The 24,753-nt window shown below is 46.6% G+C and overlaps 1 protein-coding gene across 3 annotated transcripts in view; it reads left to right on the top strand.

Moving 5' to 3' along the window:
- The window catches only part of SHMT1 (serine hydroxymethyltransferase 1), a 60,778-nt gene that overhangs the window by 18,927 nt on the left and 17,098 nt on the right, over positions 1–24,753 (top strand). Inside the window, exons 2-5 of one of the 3 annotated variants that reach the window (XM_060290156.2) lie at positions 5,464–5,595; positions 6,128–6,272; positions 17,552–17,834; positions 18,763–18,841. The gene's annotated coding sequence lies outside the window, so the exon portion shown is untranslated. Of the gene's footprint in view, positions 1–5,463; positions 5,596–6,127; positions 6,273–17,551; positions 17,835–18,762; positions 18,842–20,212; positions 20,361–24,753 lie in introns of those variants that run through there. The other 2 variants (XM_060290157.2, XM_030861230.2) reach the window with 2 other exon arrangements.

The following is a 24,753-nucleotide window of genomic DNA, read 5'->3' on the forward strand; positions in this document are numbered from 1 at the left end:
AAAGGATTTGGGAAAGTTAGAGGGGTAGCGAGCACCAGAAACTTGTCTCCCCACCTAGACAAGAATTGCCCAGGCAAAATCTGTCTCTTGTAAATATTTTGGAACTCTGGAGTCTATTGGAGGCTTGTAACTTCCAAGTAAAGGCTTGGACAGAAAAGGTGGTTAATCTCAGTCAATTTTAGCTCTTAGTAGCATATTAATTCCTCCTCCTACCTCTCAGTGCCATGGCAGGCAGCTGTTCACGTGTTCTTGGAGCACCTTGTACAAGGTTGGCAGAAGCCGGGCAGAGGGGAGGACCATGTACTTCAGATACTGCACATCTGCCCTCTAATCACCGATTGCTGCTTCTGATCACACAGGTGCAGACCCAGAGGCAGGGCTATTGTGGCTCCACCACCTAGTGTTGCAAGCCACACCCTCTCTGGCTGAAGTGACTTCCAGGGGATGTAAAGGACCAGGCCTTTTTTTCTTACTTTATTTTTCTCTTTTCCCCATTTTGGGAGCCAGACATTGAAAAATAAGACATTCAAAAGCACCTGCAATACAGAAGAAATTAGAAAATCATCGTGCATGACCAAGGGAAAATGCAGACTCAAAAAACAACAGACAAGGGATTTCCCTGGTGGTCCAGTGGTTAAGAACCCATCTTGCAATGAAAGGGACGCTGGTTCAATCCCTGGTCAGGGAACTAAGATCCCACATGCCACAGGGCAACTAAGCCTCAATGACAGAGCCTGCGCGCCACAACTAGAGAGATGCCCGTGCACTACAACGAAAGATCCTGGGTGCCGTAACTAAGACCCGACACAGCCAAAAAATAAATAAATACATAAAAACAGAAACAAAATAACAAAACAAAACAAACAAAGAAAACCACCAGGCAGGACTGTAAGTTTACACCTCAGGCTGATCCTCAGCAAAGAGACAGCTACAACAACTAAAAAATCAAAATCAAAACCAGCAAGTTCTGGGGAAGAGAGGGAATCAGATTTCCAGAAGTATCACATTATTAGGTTCAAATGTCCACTTTTCAACAAAAAATCACAAGGCATTAAAAAAAAAAAAGGACAGTATGGCCCATTCGACAAAATAAATAAACAAACAGCCAGGAGAAATAGTTCCTGAAAAAGACCTGGTGGCAGATTTACCAGATAAAGACTTTAAAACAACTGTCATAAAGATGGTTGAAGAACTAAAGGAAGATGTGAAGAAAGTCAAGAAAACAATGTATGAACAAAATAGAAATATCAGGACTTCCCTGGTGGTGCAGTGGTTAAGAATCTGCCTGCCAATGCAGGAGACACAGGTTCAAGCCCTGGTCCAGGAAGATCCCACGTGCCGCGGATCAACTAAGCCCGTGTGCCACAACTACTGAACCTGTGCTCTAGAGCCCATGAGCCACAACTACTGAGCCTGCATGCTGCAACTACTGAAGCCCGCATGCCTAGGGCCCGTGCTCCGCAACAAGGGAAGCCACCGCAATGAGAAGCCCGCGCACTGCAACAAAGAATAGCCCCCACTCGCCACAACTAGAGAAAGCCCGCATGTAGCAACGAAGACCCAATGCAGCCAAAAATGAATAAATAAATAAATAAGTAAATTTATTTATTAAAAAAAAATAAAGCTAATGGGGCAAAATATTAGCAATAGGAGAATGTGGGTAAAGGAAAGGGTACACAAGTATTCTCTGTATTATTCTGATTCTTGAAACATTTCTGTACATTTGAAGTTACTTACAAATGAAGTATTTTTAAGGTATCTGTGTACACTAATAAAGTTTTCGTCACTTACTCATCCCTTCACTCCTGCAGTGTGTACTGAGTTCCTTCCATGGGCCATGCGCTGTGTCAATGCTGGGGATACCCCTGAGCAGCCCCAGTTCCTGCCTTCGAGGCCTGTCCTGTCTCAGCAGACGTGTCAGCAACACATCACATAGCTGAATGGCTCCGTGCAGTTATGGTGTGTGTGTATATGGGTCCTAGCCGGGTTTTCTTCTCACTACATTTCTCTGACTCCAGCCTCTCCAAGGGAGAGGCTAGCCTTTTATCCTCATGCGTTTGGGGCTGCTTGGCCATTTTAGAAAAGGACCAGGGAATGACCTTGGGCAAAACAGGCCCTGAAACTAAAGAACAAAGGCCCTGGGGGCCTGAGTCCCAGAGACAAAAGCCAGGCTCCCAAGAGTAAAAGATTAACTTTGTCTCTGTTACACTCACAAGTATACCTAGTTGCCACAAGACAAGAAGCTCAATTAAGAATTTTAACCTTATCTGTTCCTGTGCTTTCTTGCAGAAAATTGTCATTCACTTCTTTCCCCTCACAAAAGCAGTCCCTATTCCCGATAGATAGCCACCATGGCTGCTGATCCAAGAATTCTGACGATTTCTGAAAATTACCAGTGATCATGAGACAAAACCTCCCTTTGGTTATGAAAGCAACTCACCCCTCTGCTCAGGGAGCTGGCACTCTTTTTTCCGCCGTCTTCCTTGTGCACAAGCTGTCTCCTTTAATAAAAAGCTTTGCTCAAGAGCCCTGTGGAAGCGATATTCTTGTCTAGGGTATTGCTGTCCAAGAATCTGGAAAGGGCCCAGTAACAAGGACACTTGAAATGAAAATCTTCCTGTCTCCATAGAAATTCTGATGTGAGGGAGGACGATGATGGTGAGAGTAAAGACAAGGACCACATCCAGACTGGAAAGTAAGAAGTGAAACAATTTCTCTTCCCGGATGGCATCCTCTTGAATTAGAAAACCCTAAGGTATCCACCCAAAATTATTACAACTAATAAGTCAGTCCAGGAAGATTGCTGGACACAAGATCAGTGTGCAGAAATCACTTCTAATTCTACACACTTGCAACGAACAATCCGTAAGTAAAGTTAAGAAAACGACTCTATGGCATTAAACAAAAAAACAATAAAATGCTTAGGAATAAGTTTAACAGAAGAACTACAAAACTTCCATTCTGAAAACTACGAAACATTGTTAAAAGCAATTAAATAGGATCTAAATAAGTGGAAACATGGTTTTATCAACCTCACTCAGCTGTTTCTGGAACTCTGTGAGTGCGTAGGGTAGTCATGCAAAACAAGGAGCAACTCGTGAACTGAGGTTTCAATAATTACCACAAGACCAAAAGAGAAAAAAATGACAAAAACCTGTGCTTTATTCTGGGAGTGATTTTGTAGGATTAATCCATGCTTTGCCCAACGAAGTCTGATGCCTGAACTTGTCACATGTGGATCTGTATGCACAGTGGTAGTCAGTCACACAGCAAGTGCTTTGCCAGATTGACATTGTGAAGATAGTTTTTTCCTTATTAGTTTCCTGTCAACATTCTCTTTTCCTCACTCTGGCTCCCTCTGCCTTCCTGCCCTGTGTGTGCAAACACAGGTTTACAAGGGAAGTTGTAGGATCTCAAACGAATTGAAGGTGAAGTGCAATCATGGTGCAGCATCTCTCTGCATTCTATTTTGTATTCTATTTTAAAATCATACATGTTAGAGATGGATGAGCTCGCATAGCCTCCAGCACGTGGTAGGACCTCAACCTCCATTTGTATGCAATTGAGTCAAAGACAGAATCACTGAAGACGTGGTCTCAGAGGATGGGGAAGTTTTAGACAAACATATTCCATGGAGGTGACCTCTGGGAATGTCTGCTTTTTCACAAAGATGTTAAGCCCACGGGAACCATACCATCTTTTCGACTTTTCACTAAAGTAATTGACTAAAACACCTGATTATCATGAGATTTGAACCATTTTAAGTCATTAAGTTGGTGGTGATTGTGTACAATTTGTACCCTTTAAATATGTACAGTTTGTTATAGATCAATTATACTCCAGTAAATTTTTTTAATGGCAAAAGATCTGAACAGACACTTCACCAAAAAAGAGACATAGGAGGTAAATGAGCAATGTCATGAGTCCGTAGAAAGATGCAAGAAACACAACAACATTCCTCTACCCTACTAGAAGGGCTTAAAAAACCAAAACAAACAAACAAAAAAAACGCTGACAAAACCAAATCCTGATGAGGAAATGCGACAGCTATAACTCTCAGACCTTGCTGATGGGGGTGCAAAATGATGCAGCCACTTTGGGAAACATGTTGGCAGTTTTCCATAAAGTTATACAAACACTTATCATAAGACCCAACCATCCATTTCTGATATTTACCTAAGTGAGATGAAAACTTATGGTCACATGAAACCTGTACCTGTGTGTTTATAGCAGCTTTATTCATAATAGTAAAAAACTTGGTGCTGAATTTGACCAATGCTTTTTCTGCATTTATTGTGAAGATCGCTTTTTTTCACCTTTATTCTATTAACATGGTAAATTGCGTTGATTAATTTTCAAATGTTGAATAAACCTTGTATTTCTGGGATAAACCCCACTTTGTCAAATGTATTTTCATTTTTATATATTGCTGGATTTGATTTGTTTTGTTTTTAAATTAAGTAATTAATTTATTTACTTTTGGCTGTGTTGGGTCTTCGTTGCTGTGTGAAGGCTTTCTCTAGCTGTGGCGAGCTGGGGCTACTCTTCGTTGTGGTGCACAGGTTTCTTATTGCAGTGGCTTCTCTTGTTCCAGAGCATAGGCTCTAGGCGCGCGGGCTCAGTAGTTGTGGCATGCGGGCTCAGTAGTTGTGGCACATGGGCCCTAGAGTGTAGGCTCAGTTGTTGTTGCACACGGACTTAGTTGCTCCGCAGCATGTGGGATCTTCCCAGACTAGGGCTCGAACCTGTGTCCCCTGCATCGGTAGGTGGATTCTTAACCACTGCACCACCAGGGAAGCCCCAGGATTTGATTGACTAATATTCTGCTAGCTATTTTTGTGTCTCTGTTCATGAGGGATATTGCTTTGTAGTTTAATTTTCTTCTAATAATTTTTGTCTAGTTTGTATAATGAGTAATACTGGGATCATAAAATGTTTTGGAAGGTGTTTACTACTCTATTTTTCTGGGAGACTTTGTATAGTATTCTTTCTTTCTTAAATGTTTGGTAGGTAGGAAAACTGTCTGGGCCTGGAGTTTTCTTTATGGGAACTTTATAAATTCAAGTTCTTTACTTGATATGAAACTCTTCATAATTTCTAGTTCCACTTAAGTCATTTTTGGTAATTTGTGTCTTTCAAGGAATTTGTCCATTTCATTTAAACTCCCTTATTATTATTTAACACTTGTATGATATATAGTGATGTCTCCTTTTGCCCTTCCTGATGTTGGTAATTTGTGTTTGCTGTCTTGTTTTTCTTGAGTATTTGAGCTAGAGGTTATCAATTTTGTTGATTTCTCAAGACAGCTGTAGATTTCATTGATTTGTCTTCTCAGTATGTTCATGTATTGGTTTAAATGGTCGAGCGCAATTATAAAAGCTGTCTTAATGTCCTTGTCTGCTAGTTTCAACACCTCTGTCATTTCTGCATGTTTCTATTCATTGATGTTTTTTCCTAATATAGGTCACATTTTTCTGCTTCTTGGCATGTCTCCTAATTTTTTATTGGACACATGACATCATGGACGTTATTTGTTGAGTATCTGGACTTTGTTGTCTTCCTTTGAAGGGTGTTGGACTTTGCTCTGGAAGGCAGGTAAGTTACTTGTTGATGTGTTCGATCTCTTTGAGACTTTTAAAATAGTTTATTTCAAAATAATTACAGATTCACAGGAAATTTCAAAGATAGTACAGAGAGGGCTCATGAATCCTTCACTGTTTTCCCCATGTCTACATCTTCCATAACTATTGTACAATATCAAACTCAGGAAATATATGTTGATAAAATATGTATGTATAATTCTGTGCCATTTTATCACATGTATAGATTCATGTACAGCCGCCCACCCTTACCATGGTTTTACTTTCCAGGGTTTCAGTTACCCATGGTCAACCTCAGTCCTAAACTACTGAATGGAAAGTTCCAGAAGTGAATAATTCATTAAGTTTTAAATCGCAGGCCTTCTGAGCAGCGTGATGAAATCTCCCACCATCTCGCCCGGGATGTGAATCTTGCCTTTGTCCAGCTTAGTCCACCTGTTAGTTGCTTAGTAACCGTCTCAGCTGTCAGACCAGCTGCCTCAGCATCGCAGGACTTGTGTTCAAGTGACCATTATTTTACTTAATAGGTCCCCGAAGTGCAAGAGTAATGATGCTGGCAATTCGGATATGCCAAAGAGAAGCCCTACAGTGCTCCCTTAAGTGAAAGGGTGAAAGTCCTCGACTTAATAAGGAAAGAAAAAAAATCATATGCTGAGGTTGCTAAGATCTACGGTAAGAATGACTTTTTTTAAATTGAGGTAGTTAATGTACAATATTATAAGTTTCAGATGTACAGCATAGTGATTCACAATTTTTAAAGGTTATATTCCACTTAGTTATTATAAAATATTGGCTATATTCCCTGTGCTCTACAATATATCCTTGTAGCTTATTTATTTTATACATAGTAGTAGTTTGTACCTCTTAATCCCCTACTCCTATCTTGCCCCTCCTCCCTCTTCCCGCAACTCACTGGTAACCACTAGTTTGTTCTCTATATCTGTGTTCAGTGAGTCTGTTTCTTTTCTTTCTTTCTTTTTTTTTTTTTGGCCGCACCACACGGCACGTGGGATCTTATTTCCCTGACCAGGAATCAAACCCGTGCCCCCTGCAGTGGAAGAAAGGAGTCTTAACCACTGGACCACCAGGGAAGTCCCTCTGTTTCTTTTTTTTATCTTCATTAGTTTGTTTTATTTTTTTAGATTCCACGTATAAGTGATATCATACGGTATTTGCCCTTCTCTGTCTGACTTAATTCACTTAGCATGATACCCTCCAAGTCCATCCATGTTGCTGCAAATAGCAAAATTTCATTCGTTTTTATGGCTGAGTGATATTCCATTGTGTATATGTACCACATCTTCTTTATCCATTCCTCTGTTGATGGGCATTTAGGCTGTTGGAGATTTTCGTATTATCTTCCTGTTATTGATTTCTATTTTGGTTCCACTGTGGTCAGAGAATACACTCTGTGATTTCAATTCTCTTAAATTTGTCACAGTTTGTTTTGCAGCCCAAGATGTGGTCCACCTTATTCGCAGTCACTCGAAAGCACGTGTACTCTGCTGTTCTGTTGTTGGGTGGAGTGTCTGAGAAGTGTGAATCGGGTGCAGTTGGTTGATGGTGATGTTGGGTTCTTCAGTATCCTGGCTGGTTTCTGTCTGAGGCTTGTTTAAAGTTTTCCTAGAGGAAGGTAGGTTAGCTTCCACCCAGGGGTAGTTTGGACTTACTACGCAGACGTGGCGCCTCCGGGGTGTCTGCTGTGTTCCCCCTGTCAGCACTGAGGAAGCTACTCTGGCTGCTCAGAGCTTGAACATCTTTCCCTGTGAACTCTGGGAATTTGTCAGCTCACAATTCCCTGGTTGTACGTCTTTGTGCAGTTTTACTCTGTGCATGCAAGTCACGCACTGGGCAAAACTCCAAGGAATTCCACACACAAAGGAATGGCTCATTCTCCCCAGCCCTGATCTCTACCCCCTCCACCCACCGAGACCACCAGCCTCTGTGCCGTCCCCTCTCTGCACCCAGGACCGCCTCTGCTCACCCGACCAGGGCAGACCCAGGCTCCCCCTCCCCCTTTCTCATGAGTCCGAGCCCCTGACCCCTGGTTGTCCAGAGTTTGCAAAGAGCTCTTTGACAGGTTTTGCCCAGTTTCCTAGTTGTTTATCAAGGAGGGTTAAGTGCAGTCCTTTCTACCATATCATGCCTGGAAGAGGAAGTCTGTTTCATATTTTTAACATTCTGAGAATAATAATGTCATATGGCAACACGGGGAAGTGATGGCAGTGGAGTTTCAAGTTCTCCTTTTATTTTAAGTGTTGCTGAATAGGAAAAAAAGAAAAGACAGTTACAGAGGCAACCTGATGTCAGGGATGAAGCAGTGGATGGGACTCCAGCCGTCCTGCATGCTGCTGCGTCCTGTCCACCTCCCTTCTACCTCCTGTCGTCTGGAGTCAGACCTGTGAGTCTGACGTGATCCTCACTCGGGGCGGGCTTCCTTGCCCCCCACAGGCAGAGTTAGTGGGTCTCTTCTTTGCCACCCCCTCTGCTGCCTCACTCACTCGCTCCACCCTCACCCCAGTATTTGTCTCCTTCTCTTCCAACACCTGTGACACTTCACCCAGATGGTCACCTCAGCCCGGGTGTGGATGAGCTGGTCTGGGGAGAATGTGTAGGAGAACAAAGACCATAGATGGTGTCTGGAGATCCCAACGCCTGGAGGAAAGCAGAGGAAGAGAGAGGAGCCCAAAGTGGACTTGGTAAAAGCTCAGAGAGGTCAATCGACGTACTCCAAGCCACACGCATTCACTTCGCATGCCTCTGTGTGCCGTTGTGGGAAGATCAAGGCAAACGATAGCCCGTTTGCACTGGTTTGGCCATCCTTGTTTCTAGCTGGCATCCACGCTCACTGACCTGTGTGGCCTCTCCTAATTGGTTAGATCCACTCTGCACGAGGCCTGCCCCCCCCACCCCGCCCCTGGCCCCGGGCAGGTAATATTTTGATCTGCTTACGGAAGTGTACTCTCCTCACCCAATATTGGCTGCGACTCCAAATCCTCCTCCCACTATAGCCTCAGGAAGAGACAGCACAGCAGGAGGCAGAGAGAAGAAAGGCCTTAGTTCTTGATTTTCCAGTCATTTGGGAACTACCTCACAGAGGAAATGGTTTGAGAGAGAAGGGTTTGAGTGGCAGAGGGGAGGCCTTGGGCTTACAAACACCTTCTCTCTTTTGAGATTTAGAGCAAAGAGGACACCTGGTGAGTAAGACAATTTCCCATCCCACCCAAGCCTCTAAAATGAAAGGAGTTTCTCTGTGCTGCAGAAACAAGTGGTCTGGAGGGGAACAGCCAGGGGTGCAGGGAGCTCCTGCTCCGGCTGTGCTGTGCGGCTGGCTGCTGTGGACAGTGGGTAAATAAAACCCCCTGATGGCTTTGGATGGGCTGGGAGTGCAGAGGACTGTGCTCGGGGAAAGGCAGGACCCGGGGGTCTGAGTCCAGTCTCTGGAGTAGAGACAGTCATGTGGGCTGACCCATAGCCTGTCAGGGCACTGAGGGGGTAGGCGCAGGATTCCCCAACACCGTGTGGGCACAGGGGAGATGGGGGCATTACAAAGCCAAAGAGGCTGGGTGGTGGTAGGGTACACAGAGCGGACATGACTGAACACCTCACGGACCAAGGCCATGAATGCACCAAGGATGCCAGTAATTTGCGTAGAAGTAGACACTGCTGGCCCAGTCCATGCTGGGCACCACGTAACCTTGAACTTCAATGCAGCAGCAGGAATAGTGGAAGAGACTGTTGCTGACTGAGCACCAGCTCCAAACAATCGGCAAGGTGAGACTTAAACGTAAGGCAGTATCGAAGAAGAACACAGCTGCGTTTCTTGTACATCCACATTTGTTGTTTGAGATCCGCACGCGCTGCATTCCAGTCTCAGACATTCAGATGTATTTCTTCTGCACCTACTACGTGTCATGCCAGGCTCCAGGATGGCTGCAGCACTTGCCACACAGCACTGTGGACCCAGCCAAGCTCCAGAGACCGACCTCACTTTGCATCCCGTCTCTATCACACTAGCCATGTGATTGTGGGTTGTCTTACTCTCAATTTCCTCATCTCTAAGTGAAGCTAATGATATAACTTGGCAAAATAGAACTAAAACCAAAACCTTCCCCCAGCCCAGACATCTCCACAAAGGCACTAGAAAAAGAAAACTCTTTTACTATTGAATAGGCATTAAACTAGAACGTGATAAGCATCACAGACCACCTGTTAAGAGTTTGCAAAGACAGAAAGGAATCCACTCCTTACACAGCCAGGCGCACTCTCCATTGCACGTGTGTTCTTGAGCTAAACAATAACTAGCCCTCTAGTAAGAGGATTCAACTGTACCATCTATCACATATCATTCATCCTAATTTTACCTGGTAACTGGGGAGATTAACTGTGCCTCCAAGTGAGGGTCTTTGGCAGGAAAGAATTCAAGGGTGAGCCATAGTAAAGTGAAAGAAGGTGAGGGCAGCCCAGGGTATGGGGTTGTTAGTTTTATTTATTTAATTTTATTTTTGGCTGTGTTGGGTCTTTGTTGCTACGCATGGGCTTTCTCTAGTTGCAGTGAGAGGCAGCTACTCTTCGTTGCGGTACGTGGGCTTCTCATTGTGGTGGCTTCTCTTGTTGTGGAGCATGGGCTCTAGGTGCACAGGCTTCAGTAGTTGTGGCATGTCGGCTCAGTAGTTGTGGCTTGTGGGCTCTAGAGCGCAGGCTCAGTAGTTGTGGTGCGTGGGCTTAGTTGCTTTGCGGCATGTGGGATCTTCCTAGACCAGGGCTCGAACCCATGTCCCCTGCATTGGCAGGTGAATTCTTAACCACTGCACCACCAGGGAAGTCCCAGGGTTGTTAGTTTTTATGGGCTGAGTAACTTCATAGGCTAACAAGTGGGGGGATTATTCCAACTATTTGGGGGAAGGGGCAGGAATTTCCAGGAGTTGGACCATCATTGCCCACTTTTGGGCCTTTTATGGTCAGCCTCGGAACTGTCATGGTGCCTGTATGTGTGTCATTTAGATGCTAATGCATTGCAGTGAGCATATAATGGGGCTCAAAGTCTAGTGGAAGTTGAATCTTCCACCATCTTGGGCTTAATTGGTTCTAACCAGTTTTTGTTGTATCCTCAAAGGCTGTGTCATTCTTTTAATGGTTGCACCCTGCCCCCTTCCCTCCTGTCTCATTCCTCTCTCAGAGATTTCACTCCCATATTCTTATCAGAAGAAGAGGGGTGACGGTCCGTCTTCTGTAGCTTGTTTCAGGGCTGAGTAGGGGTGTTGACCCTGACCGTCAGGGAATAAATATCGCTGGATGCCTGATCCAGGGGTCCCAGGGGCAGGACAGCTCCTTGTTTTGAGTCAGAGGGCAGCAAGGGCTGGAATCCTGGCATAGTCATCATCTTGATGTGGAACTGTTGTAACTGCTCCATAGCCTTCCTACAAATCTTGATGAAGCACTTTTGCAACAGCATCAGAGTACAACAATAACTATCTATAGATGACAAAAGACTCAAAAAGCCACAGTTAAACACTTGATTACAAGGTAATAGACAAAGAAACTCGATTACTGCTATTACACACAACATTTTAAGGTAATAACCAGAGGGACTTCCCTGGTGGTCCAGTGGTAAAGAATCCACCCCAAGTTAGTTGAAGGTCAATGAACTTCAGTTAGAGTTTGATATTTGGGAAGTTTGTCAAAAATATCAAAAAGCTTTCAAAGCACTTTGTCAAATAGGATCACAGGTCACTGTGAAACAACACTTATTCACTTAACCAAAATGACAGAATATTTCAAAAGCAAATACAGATCCCTTAAATGCAAAGAACCTCATACAATCTGTCATCTAAAACAGGATTCCAAGAAAACTTTGTTCTCTTAACAGAGAGAGAACTAAGCTCCGGTCTTGTACTAGCCTACTCTTAATAACAAAATCCATTTACCTAATTAAATTTAATCCAATCTTAGCCAATCCTGACCATGTACAAAAGCTTTTCTCAGGGTCCTTTTCCATGAGCCTTCTACAACTTTTTGTATCCATACTATTTTGTCCCGTATTTTCTTTTCCATTCAGAAACAACCAGCTCTAGGACAAAACTAACCTTTTTCTCTTTAACAAAATGCATTTCCTCACACCTTCTTTTACTGAAAGCACACATCTTACTTTCCTGGAATAATGAAATGTTTCCCTTCTTGTTATTTTTAAAAATATTTATTTATTTACTTGGCTGCATTGGGTCTTAGTTGCGGCACACGGGATCTTTGTTGCGGTCTGCGGGATCTTTTGTTGTGGCACACAGGCTTTTCACTGCGGCACATGTGGGCTTCTCTCTAGATGTGGCGCATGGGCTCTAGAGCACGTAGGCTTAGTTGTCCCGCAGCAAGTGGGATCCTAGTTCCCTGACTAGGGGTTGAACCCGCATCTCCTGCATTGGAAGGCAGATTCTTAACCACTGGACCACCAGGGAAGTCCCCCCTTATTATTTTAATAGCTTTCATTACATATATTATAATTTTAACCCTTAAAAAGCTTAATCTCCAGTGAAAATCAAGAAGCAAGTAATTGTGATCTGTTTCTCATACCAGCTTCTCCTGGTTGGGAAACTTATGCTTTAGTTTTCCTCTTCTAAGAAGGCAAGCATAGGTAGACTTAGACCTGCCCAGCAATTAATGTTCTAGTATTCTATCCTATTTGAAATGACCCAGATAGTCAGTGAGTTCTCTTCATTTAACTTGGTTTAGTTTCAAGTTACCAAAATCTGGAGAGACCATATTAGACATTCCCAAAACATAATTATTCCTATAGAGTTTACCTAAAAACTCTTATCTCATTTACATTTACTTTCCTTAAAAGTTTCTTGGGAGTTCCCTGGTGGTCCAGTGGTTAAGACTCCGGGATTCCGGGACTTCCCTGGTGGCACAGTGGTTAAGAATTCACCTGCTGGGCTTCCCTGGTGGCACAGTGGTTGAGAGTCCGCCTGCCGATGCAGGGGACACGGGTTCGTGCCCCGGTCTGGGAGGATCCCACATGCCGCGGAGCGGCTGGGCCCGTGAGCCATGGCCGTTGAGCCTGCACGTCTGGAGCCTGTGCTCCGCAACGGGAGAGGCCACAACAGTGAGAGGCCCGTGTACCGAAAAAAAAAAAAAAAAGAATTCACCTGCCAATGCAGGGGACATGGGTTCGATCCCTGGTCAGTGAAGATCCCACATGCCGCGGAGCAACTAAGCTCATGCGCCACAACTACTGAGCCCGCATGCCACACTACTGAAGTCCACGTGTGCTCTGCAACAAGAGAAGTCACTGTAATGAGAAGCCTGTGCACCACAACGAAGAGTAGCTCCTGCTCGCCACAACTAGAGAAAGCCTGTGTGCAACAATGAAGACCTAACGCAGCCAAAAATAAATAAATTAAATAAATAAATAAATAAAGACTCCGGGCTTCCACTGCAGGGGGCATAGGTTTGATCCCTGGTTGGGGAACTAGGATCCTGCATCCCATGCAGTGTGGCAAAAAAAAAAAAAAAAAAAAAGCAAGTTCCTTAAAAGTTTCTTCACATTGAGTTACTTTCCTTGTTGGCAAATTTGCAACAGGCATAAGGTCTTATTTGACCTCTAGTAAGCCTAGGTACAGCAGAAATAGTATACTTCACATTGTAAAGACACATCTGTATTAATCAAACTAACAAGCTTAAGCAGCTTCAATACCAGATATAGATTCAGTATTGAGTATTTCCCAGTTTCATTCTGAAATTCATTCTGGCCAGTTTCTTTTATATTTCTGAGTATTTATATGAGCGCTTAATTTCCTTTAAGCCACTTTAAAAATATATTTATTTATTTATATTTTTTGGCTGCGTTGGGTCTTAGTTGCGGCGCGTGGAATCTTTCGTTGTGGTGCGCGGGCTCTTTGCTGCAGCGCCTGGGCACATTGCTAGTTGTGGCATGCAGGTTTTCTCTTCTCTACTTGTGGCATGTGGGCTCAGTAGTTGTGGCGCACAGGATTAGTTGCCCCGTGGCATGTGGGATCTTACTTCCCGGACCAGGGATCAGGGATCAAACCTTGTCCCCTGCATTGGAAGGCGGATTCTTTACCACTGGACCACCATGGAAGCCCCCTTAAAGCCATTTAAATAGAGCTCTTTTACAGATTAATTTTGGTAAGATGCATACAAACATGCAAACAGAGACCTCATAGTTGCCATTCCAAAGTTTTAGCCATGAATCAGGTACAAGGACGTAAAATCCATCAGTTGCAAAAGAGGTAGAATTCAAATCGGGTTTCTGGTAGATGGAACAAGTCAAGGTCACCTGTCTAGATGGATCCCTTTTAACTAATATTTATGAAAGGCACTTAGACTTCTATTTGTCCTTGACTGTCAAGCTCCAAATTACCTACCCCCTTTCCTGAAATTTGCATTTTAAAAAGGCAGAGATAAGGGTTCCTGGAGAAGATCAGGTAGAACATTTGCATCTCAGAGGCATGAAGAGAAAGGCATGTTCCTCCTAGGATGATTTTGTTCCCTTAAGGACAGAAAAAAAATTTTCCCTCAACACTTACACGCCTCTTAAGATAAGTAGGGGAGGTTTGGGGAGTGGTAAAAGGACTTGTAGGTTTCCGATTATTTGGAGCCACACCTCTGGTCCTGTAAAGACTAGATGTGTAAATTAAGGACAGCTTTTTGTGTTTTCTCTCAAAGAATTTGGTGGCCACCTCAATGATACCAAAAGACTTGACACCTAGGTTGGAATGTTTCACTTTCCCTCATTTACCTTAGGGGAGAAGGCCCTCCCCCCCAAAATTCCTATCAACTATGGTCAGTTTGGTCAGACCGGTGACCTCCCATTTTGTTAATCTATTTGCAAACACTTTTGAGCATCCACCCTGGGTTTAAGAAATTTTCTAATTATGGCCCTCAGTTGGCCTTTGATCTGAAGAGGCTGGTCTACGGCCTCACGTGGTCCCATTTCTGAAGGTAGCCTGACTATTTTTAGTCCATTCCACTTACCCCATGGTTACCCTCTACTCGAATGCTACAGAGTGGAGGCATTTGTGGCACTATGTGGCTGTCTGGATTTGTCCACTCAAAGGCAAAGAGGTATTGGGAGTGTGGGTGCAGGGGGATGCTAGAGAAAGCATCCTTTAGGTCTAGCACTGCGAACCAGTTTGCAGTCTCTGGGACTTGGGTCAATATGGTGTATGGATTAAGGACTATCGGGTGAGGGTGAACTGGAACCACTGCCTCATTAACTGCCCTCAGGGCTTGAACAAACCTGTATTCTCCACTCTGTTTCTGATGGGCAGAATGGGGGTATTACACAGAGATCAGCAGGGTCGTAACAGCCCATATTTTAAGAACTTGGTTATTAAAAGTTGGATACCTGTTGAGCCTTGGGCCTCAAGGGACCCTGTCTCTTCCACGGGTAATCAGCATTGGGTTTTAACGAGATATGAACTGGGGGCACATTAGTAGCTTTGCCAGGACCTCAGTGTCCCAGACAGTGAGGTTCTCTTGAGATACAATATGGGGTGGAATGGAGACCTCCTCTGGCTTGAGACTGAGGCAGGTTCGCACGGCTGGGTGCCTTCTCTGTGAGGGTCTCCAAGTTTGGAGTACTGTCTGGAACTTAGTGAGCAAGTCCCTTCACAGCAGGGGATGGGGCACTCAGACATGAGCAGAAACTGATGTGCAAGGGTAAAATTTCCTAGCAAGCAGCTGGCGGGGGGCGGGGGGGGGCGTGTACTGAATCACTTGGTTTGGGCCATCCATCAACCCCCGTTATCATACAGGATTGTACAAGGGTCCAGGGAAATCGGTCAGCACAGAGTGGGCAGCCCCCGTATCTAACAAGAAAATAACTCTCGTACTGGCCACATCAAGGGCTGCCTGAAGCTCCTCTGGAGACGTGACCAGGAGTCCTTTGGGAGCCATGGAGGGTCCCAGGCCCCATCAGTCTTTGGTCCTGTCAGCCATCGTTGGTGTGGGAACCCTGAGTCGCCTTTGGGACTGAGGGCAGTCCCACTTCCAGTGGTCCTTGTGTTTACATTTTGGACAGGGTACTGCTGGCTGTCTTCCTCATGGGTGACATTCGTCTTCCTGGCTGCACTTCAAACAGATCTCTTCTTGGCAGGGCCATGGCTCTGGTCCAGACTTCCTGGATCCTGTCCTTGCCATGGACTTTCTCAAGGGAGGGTAACCCTGAGGTGGTGCAGGGGCTAGGGCTGCAGCCAATAACTGTGCCTTTGTTGTTGTCCCTGATATCCCAAAATGTAAGAAGAGAGTGTGCTGCCAGAGACTCTAGTGGGTGGAGCTCCTCAAGGGAGTGTCACAGAGATAAATCCTGATGGCAGTGTAGGAGATAGTGTAATTGGCTTGATCCATGATGGCTCCCAGCTCCAGGGTAGGGGATCACGGCAGAAGAGATGTTTAATTAAGCAGGGGAAACTGGGCTTGTGGCTGTCAGGCCATGAGAAAGGGTCTGTTTGGCAAAGACAACAGTGAGGTCCCTGTGGGCACCTGAAATCTTTCTGAGAAAGAAAAAGAGAAACAAATAGAGCTGAAGGGTAGGGCTGGAGCTGTAGTGATAACAATACAAGGCAAAAGCTCCCCTCAGGATATGTCTTTGTGCTGTTGAGGAGGGGCACCTCTTCACAGAAGTAAAACAGAGGTAACGCCCCATCTGCTGGCAGAGCTGGCAGGGAGGCTCCAGGACCTGTAGACAGTCTAAGAAATCAGGAGGGGATGAGAAAAGGAGGATATAAGAGAAATCTGGGACAGGAGGGAAGGTGTACAGCCAGGACACTTCCCAGGCCAGAGATTCGTAGGACCATTGAGAAAGGAGCTCCACCACTACCTCTGCTCAGGGGTTGATAAAGTCTGAGACCGCCATGTGTGACCAGGGGTGCAGTGCGGCCGTGCGCCCTGAGCGGCAGCCACGGAGGGCCGAGCCACAATCTAGCCGGAGGCTCCTGTAGTGCCCCATTTGGGCCCCCTGATGCAGTTCTGGCATTCTGGAACCAGGCTGAGACTAAGAACGAGTAAGGGGGGCGGAATCGGGCTTGAGGAGCCGCGGACGGGAAACTCACCCAATCAAGTTGCCGATGGCTTGCCACGGTCTTAATTTGGAAGTCCGAGTGGTGGTCCCTGTGGATCATCTTGGGTCCAAAGAGATAGAGTGATAGGGAGAATGAGGGAGATTGAGGGGAGAAAAGCCCTGGGCCCGGCAGGCTCCTTCAGGGCCAGAGAGCTGGTCTCTGCCCAATCTCGCAGGCAGCGTCAGCCGCCACCTAAGGGCTACTTGAACTTTCAGGGCTCGGGACAAGTCCCGGCCACCCTCCGCAGAGGGGAGCCATAGCTCAGTAGGCGGATCAACACTATGCCCTTCGATGTCCCTTTCGTGGCCGCCACAAAAGGTGCTGCAGGAGAATGGGGGAGTGAGAGAATAGTCACGTCTCAGGTCTCGCGCGAGTTCCTGGGACGGGACAGACCCGCAAGTGAGGGTCCTTGGCTTCACACAGGAGAGAATTTAAGGGCGAGCCATAGTAAAGTAGAAGTGAGTTTGTTTAGAGAGATATGCACACATTCCTCAGGCAGAATGCAGTCCCTTTCAGAAGGTGAGAGCAGCGCTGGGGTGTGGAGTTTTAGTTTCTCCGGGCTGGGTAATTTCATAGGCTAACAAGTGCGAGGATTATCCCAATTATTTTGGATAACGGGCAGGGATTTCCAGGAATTGGGCCACGGCCCACTTTTTGTTCTTTTATGGTCAGCCTTCGAACTGTCTTGGTGCCTGTGGTGTGTCATTTAGATGCTAATGCATTACAGTGAGCGTATAATGAAGCTCAAGGTCTACTGGAAGTTGAATCTTCTACTATCTTGGGCCTGATTGGTTCTAACCAGTTTTTATTGTATCCTCAAAGGCTGTGTCATTCTTTTGATGGTTTTGCTCTGTTCCTTCATTCCTGTTTCAGGAGGAACAACAAACTTCTATCTTTATGACGGGAGGTAGTTTTGCAACTTAGAAGGAGGCTCCTACCCACCCACAGTCACTTGGAAATAGCTGTGCTGGATCCTTCACATTTCCGTTTCAAAGAGATGGCTCCCAGGTTCTTGAGAACGACATTCCTGGGTCATAAATTTGACAAAAGACCTATCTAGTCTTCAAAAGAATTTATATACATTTCAAAGAGATGTTACCAAACTGAACTTGCATCTGCTCACCTGATGCACAGCAAAGCCAACCTACTGACACAGGTTTGTGGTGAAATAAAGTACAGCATTTACCGCAGGGCCAAGTAAAGAGAATGGCAGCTCATGCTCAAAAGACCCAAACTCCCCAATGGTTTTCAGGAGGGTTTTTAGAGACAATATTAGGGGTGAGGGTTCAAGGGTGTGTGATCAGCTCGTGACCATTCTTCTGATTGGTTGGTGGTGAGGTAACAGGGTAGTGTTTTGGGAATCTCAATTATCAATTTTTTGGCTTTCACCGGTCTGGGGTCTATGTGCTGGTGGGCAGCATGCAGCTAACTCCTTCCACCTGGTGGGGGTTTTAGTTTCTGCAAAACAGCTCAAGGATATGGCTCAGGATGTTATCTGTAGCCCTTGAGGAGGAACTAAAGGTTCTTAATTTGTTTATGGGTAAACTATTATTATTTTATCTTGCTTGACTGCTTTCCTTTGTTTCTGCATTTTCTCACTTCTCTGATTAAATTTGCTTTTTGGAACTTGGGAAAGCTTAGGAGGCTAAAGCCTTTCTACAAACAAGAAGCAGGGGACACGGGGGGGGGGGGGGGTGTCTGTCCCCTGGAAGGTCCTGCAGGGTCCTGCTTTGTTTCAAAGAAGAGAAAGCACTTACAAGTTTTGTAAAGTAAATGCTCAAAGAAAATGGAGGGGAGGGAAATCTCTTATTTAAACTGAGGAAATTAAGCCTTTTATTTTAAATTTGTATTTATTTTTACAATCTACTTCCTGCTTGATGCTCTAAATTCCAAAAATCCATGGGGGAAGTGGGGGGGGGAGTGGAAGGCAGGGGAACTAGGGGAAGGAAGGGAGTCACTAGGCAAAAAAGCATTTGACAAAATCATTCTCACTACAGTTGATCCTCAAGGAGGATGAGTTTGAACTGTGCGGGTCGACTGGTATGAGAGTTTTTTTTTTTTTTCTATATAAATACTAACTACAGTACTACACGATCCATCGATCCATCGTTGGTTGAATCCTTGGATGTGGAACCACGGACACAGAGGGCTGATCTTGAACTTGTAAGTGGATTTTTGACTTTGCAGGCATTGGGGCCCCCAATCCCCAAGTTGTTCAAGGATTAACTTTATATACATTGCAGTGCATGACTCCTGGAAATAACAGTGCTTCCTCTCTGAATTGTTACGGATCCCTACTCTCTCATTGTCTTTCCCTGGACTTTTCCGAATCAGCTTTGAATCCATTCACTGTGACATCAGTGACATTTGTTGCAACATTTTGGAAATTGCTTGACATTGTAAGAGGTAAAGTGTTGTAGGTACGTTGAGAACTGAAAGATCAGGAGCTACTAAAGAAAAAAATATTCAATGACACAGTAAGGCAGATTTTATTCAAGGGGGCGGGGATATTTCAGTAGGTGTAGGGACCACTGCCACGGAATCTTGCAGTTGGGGATAGAGATTGGGCTCAACTCTGAACACAGCAGGAGCAGTGGAAATTTATAGCCAAGGAACATGGTGAGGTTGGTGGATGGAAAATTACTAAGAGGAAACATCGGGGGGCGGGGGGGTCAGGGTTTCTGACATCACATCAAGTTTCTGATGTGATGTCAGAAACTTGATGTTTCTGGCTAAACCGACCAGGCCTGGGTGATCAGACATCACCGAGGATCGTAGAGGATGAGGATCCAATCAGATATGGAGAATGGGGTGGGGGGTGGGTGGGTGGGGAGTAGGGTTCTGTCTAAACTGACTTAGCAGGGTTCTTGCTTAATTAAATCCAACAACACAGAGACAAACAGGAAAGTCCAAAAGTCAGGCTTCTGTCGGGGAGAGAACTTTTGTCAGCTCTTTCCCTATATCGTGCAGCCCCTCGGTTTTTTAATTCTTAACAATGGTTTATATTATTGAGCCCTTACTGTGTGTCGGGCACAATGTCAAGTGTTTTAGATATGTCTATGAGTCCTCCCAACAGCCCTGCCAGGCAGATATAATTATCTCCAATTCAAAGATGAGAAGTATGAAACTCAATAAGTGAAGTGACTGGTCTAGGATTCTGTATGTGCAGAATAATAGTGTCGGAGTTGGAACCCACGTTTGTCCTATTTAAATGACCACTGTGCTAACCTGTAAGTAGGACAATGCAAAAGTTAAGTATAGCAACAGAATCCACCTCTAATCCTCCGTCTTCTCGGAAATCCCCGGCCCCTGGCCCGCAGCCCGGGCGGATGACACCATGTCCCCTGGCCCAGGTGAGCAGGGGCACCTCGCCACCGTGCTGGGCGGGGCCCAGCCCGCTGCAGCCAATAACGCGGGCGCCTCCGGGGGCGGGGCTCGCCCAGTTTCGCGCTCTGACTGGACGCCTCTGGGGCGGGGCTCGCCGGGATGCGCGCTCTGATTGGGCGCTCCTGGGGCGGGGCCGGGCCGGGGCGTTGCGCGCCAGGTTCTGGTGCCTGCCTAACGCGCGGATCACGTGGCGGGGGGCGCGGGATTGCGGATCCGGACTTCGGTGTAGCCGGCCGCACCGAGTGGCACGGTGTCCCGGGCTGCACTTAACCGTGGCTCCGAGAAGCGGGGTCGGGTGAGTGCGGAGCGCCTTGCTGGTGCCTGGGGTGAGGGACCCGGCGGCAGTGCGCGCGCGCGGCCCCGGGTCGAGACCCGTGCTGGGGGGTGGGGGGGAGCGGTGGCCTCGGCCGCAGCTGCGAAGGCTCGCTGCCCGTGCTGGCGGCCGCGTTGCTCGTGGAGCACTTTAGGTTTCAGTGCAGCGCGTCACCTCGCCACAGTATCCTCACGGCGGGGCTGCAGCAGAGTGCTGTTCTGTAGCCCATTTCGCAGGCAGGGAAGGGGAGGCTCGGAGAGGGCGGCGGGCCTGAGAGCCGCCCTGCAGCCTGAACAGTGGCGTAGCCCGCGCGGTGCCGCTGCACGTGCTGTCGCCCTGCAGGGCGGGCCTGCGCCTGTCTTCCCCATGCCTCATCCCGGCCTAGGAGACAAGCGCTGCCCTGTGGGGTTCTTGGCCCGGGGCCCTGCACGTCGAGGTCCAGGAAGTTAAGCGACCCTTGGTCAGCTTAGGCTGGCACAAACATGCGCTTCAGTCGGGCAGAGTTGGCGGACTGGAAACACCAGTTCGGGTTCTTATGGACTCATAATTTTTTTACTTGAAGGAACATGCAGTGGACGTGGGCGATTGTGCTTTTATTTAGTGCAGTGTCACGGAAAAGAGTTGATTCTGACTCTCACTATTATAAGCCACTTAGCTTCTGAGTCTGTTTCCTCCTTTATAAAGTAGGGAACACGGACAGATGGTAGTTCCCTCAGGAGACTCCTGGCTGGTACCACTTGTGTGACAAAGGCCCAGGGAAGATCTGGGGGCATGGAGAGGCTGGTAACCTTGGCAAGTAAATTCACGTACTTGGACTGTTTATCCCTGGGGTTGAGGTGAGGATCATGCCAGAGGTGAGTGACATTTCTCCAGTGGAAGCACCAACAGTGTAACATAGTAACCGCTGCAGTGAGATGTGTTTTCCTGGGGTGCTCAGCTGGGGTTACTGAGTGGTAGTAACATGGCTCTAAGATCCCCAGGTGTCTTTCATAACAATAGTAGCTGCTGATTTTTGAGTAGTTACTCTGCCTGGCCCTGTCTGAGTGCTCTGTGTCTGGTACCTCATTTAACTCCCAATTAACTCAGAACTGTCGTCCCTGAGTCATATATGAGGGGACCGACAAACAGGTGTCAGCACCTGGGGCTGCACATTAGGAAGTGGGGGCGGGGCTTGAACCCCACAGGCTGCCTCTGCAGTGAGTTCAGCACAGCTCCCCTGGGTGTGGGGTGTGGGGGTGTGGGGGTGTGGTCTTCACCGTTGGGAAGTGGAGAATGGGAGGGGTCCAGCCCGTGAGATGTCCACCTGCTCTTCCATAAGGAACCTGGATCTTCTCCAATTGGGTTTCTCTAGTTGTTAGTTTCAGACAGTTATTTCTCAAACAGGTGCACTGGGAAATAACTTGTCAGCTATGTACTGTCAAGGTGAGAATCTGTTCTCCCATCCCAGCTCTGGCCTTTGGGCCCTCAGATCTCATCTCCTGTGTCTCTGTTTTGGTCCTGATTTCTGCCCCTCAGCAAGTGAAACCTCTTCCCATTGTAGGGCCTTTGCTCTTGGTGATGGCTCTTCCCCCCACCTCATAAGCTTGGCTCCTTTCCGCTGTTCAGATCTTAGCTCAGGCACCTGCCACGGCCGGTCTGCAGAAGCCCACCACCCGTTTATTGCCCTCATAACAGTCATCACCCCCTGAAGTTATCCCGCGTATTTCTTGTTTACTTTTTTAGAGCCTGCTTTTCATAAGAGCAGGGCCTCTGTCTTGCTGACCCTAGTATTCTTAACGCCTAGCTCAGTGCCTGGGATATAGCAGTCACTCAATAAATATTTGTTGAAGGAATGAATGAATCCATTGTAGGCTAATAATAGTGAAGTAAAGCTCCTAAATACCAAAAGCTTATTTTGAATTAAACATAGAATTACTATATGATCCAGCAATTTCACTTCTGGGCCTATACCCAAAAGGATTGAAATCAGGGACTTGATATTTGTACACCTGTGTTCATAGCAGTGTTACTCACGATAGCCAAGAGGTGGGAGCAGCCCAGGTATCAGCAATGGATGGATGGATAAACAAAACATAGTCTATCCATACAATGGACTATTACCCAGCCTTTAAAAGGAAGGAAATTCTGACACATGCTCCAACATGCGTGAACTTTGATGACATTATGCTATGTGAAATAAGCCAAACACAAAGGAGAAATATTCTGTGACTTCATTTACATGACATACCTGAAATAGTCAAATTCATAGAGATAGAAACTAGAATAGTTTTTTTGGTGTGGTTTTTTTTTTTTTTTTGCGGTACACGGGCCTCTCACCGTTGTGGCCTCTCCCGTTGCGGAGCACAGGCTCCAGACGCACAGGCTCAGCAGCCATGGCTCATTGGCCCAGCCGCTCCGCGGCATGTGGGATCTTCCTGGACCGGGGCACGAACCCATGTCCCCTGCATCGGCAGGCGGACTCTCAACCACTGCGCCGCCAGGGAAGCCCTAGAATAGTTTTTAACCCCAGGCTGGAGGAGAAGGGAACAGAGTATGTTTAATGGGGACAGAGTTTCTGTTTGGGAAGATGGAAGCATCCTGGAGACGATGGTGGGGATGGCTGCACGACAGTGTGAGTGTATTTAATGCCACTGAACTGTGCACTTACATCACAGTTCAAAAAAGATGAGAGAAGTTCAAGGTGTACTGTTTTCCAGCCAACCTCCAGACTCGAAGAATAGATGGTAAGTATGTCTTCCCTAAATATAGTATCAGTTAAAAAATGATCTTCCCTCTGATCTAAAAAAGCACAGTCTCAGGATCTTTGTCTCACTTGTTTGCCAGCTATCTGGGTGTCCCTCAGCCCTGACAGGCTGGCACATGAACTAACCGTCACATTCAGGATCTTTGCTTTTCTTACTGTAGTTTAGAATGCTCCAGGATATAATAGATTATATCTGTAATAGATATTATTGATTTAATTGAAACAAGTCAAAAAACCTTGAAGTTATTGTTTGAATAAAGAATTCAGGCTTCTTCGTGGTTTAAAAAAAAAGCTTAATTAGAACTCAAGTTGGGTGTGGACTGAGCACTCCATTTGGGGGATGACTTGACCTGAGTGGGAACAGGATACACGGTGGAAAACTCCCCCACGGGGTTTCAGTGAGAGCAGGGGGGCACTGCCCGCCTAGGAGGGGGCGCCGGCCACACAGAGAGCCCTCCCCAAGGTCGAGAAGGAACTGGGACTCCGAGTTTGCAACTTGGGTAAGAGAAGGGATTGCAGAGAGGGCAGAGGGCCACAGGTGGTGACACTGAGTGAGACGAGCGAGACCACAGCTGGAGAGCAGAGAGCAGTTTCTCCTGAGCAGAGCTGGTCTGAGTGCCTCTCGGGGACGGTTGTAGATCTGACTGTCCTGGGGGGAGGGCGGGGAGAGGGGGCTCCAAACGGACTCCAGTTACTTGGTGGTTGAGAAATGCCTGCTCTGTGTTGCGTGCCACCTTTGAATCCTCTTTCACCTTGAGTAGTCGGTATCTAAAAGAAGCTTTTCTCTGAGATTCTAGGACCAGAGGGCCTGTTTTGTCTCTTGTGCTTTTTCTGTGGGTTTGCCACCTGCTGAGGGCACGTGGGAATCCGGGCTTGAGTTAGGAGGAGCCGTGGGCAGGACGCCCAGAGCACCCACGTCTCTCCACTTCTGGCACAATGTGGATGAGGCCCTGGCACGGTGGCCTGTGCTGCCTCTGCTGCTGAAGCATTCGTGGCATTTAAGTCCCAGCACTCACTGTTGGGTTTGTGGGAGTGGCCGTATTTCTAATCATGCTGTACTTGTGGTAAAATAACGGCTGCTTCAAAAGTCCCAGTTAGGGATTTCCTGGTTAAAGTTTACTGATGGTGTCTTTTCAGTAGCTCTCCCAGAGATGGAGGAGGACCCCTGTGACTGGGGAACTATTAGCCTATTTATTTACTGGGTATATTTGTCTAGCAAATTATACTGTCTGTACTTGTGTAGGAAAAACTGTGCTCTTTCTGCTGTGTCTCCCCTTTACTCTCCCCACTACCAGTCACAGCACTTCTGACACCAGACAGTTCCTTACCCAGCACTCCTGCCACACCAGCTGGTGTCTTAAAATTGAACTCAGTTCTGACACTAACCAGAGTTAGCACAGACCACACAGGTCAAGTGTTCTGTCCCAGCAGACAGCCTCCCCCGGCCCACTTCAGGTGCCGTTGCGAGTACTGGGTCCCCAGGTGACCCACAGCTTCTGTCGGGCTTGCCTACAAATCCGAGGCTCTCAGGGCCCCCCTGGACTGGAGCGTTTGCTAGAGCAGCTCACAGAACTCAGAGAGACACTTACGTTCGCCGGTTTATTAAAGGATGTGATAAAAGACACAGATGAG

The sequence above is a fragment of the Globicephala melas genome, chromosome 20 (genome assembly GCF_963455315.2).
Source record: "Globicephala melas chromosome 20, mGloMel1.2, whole genome shotgun sequence".
NCBI classification, from domain to species: Eukaryota; Metazoa; Chordata; class Mammalia; order Artiodactyla; family Delphinidae; genus Globicephala; species Globicephala melas.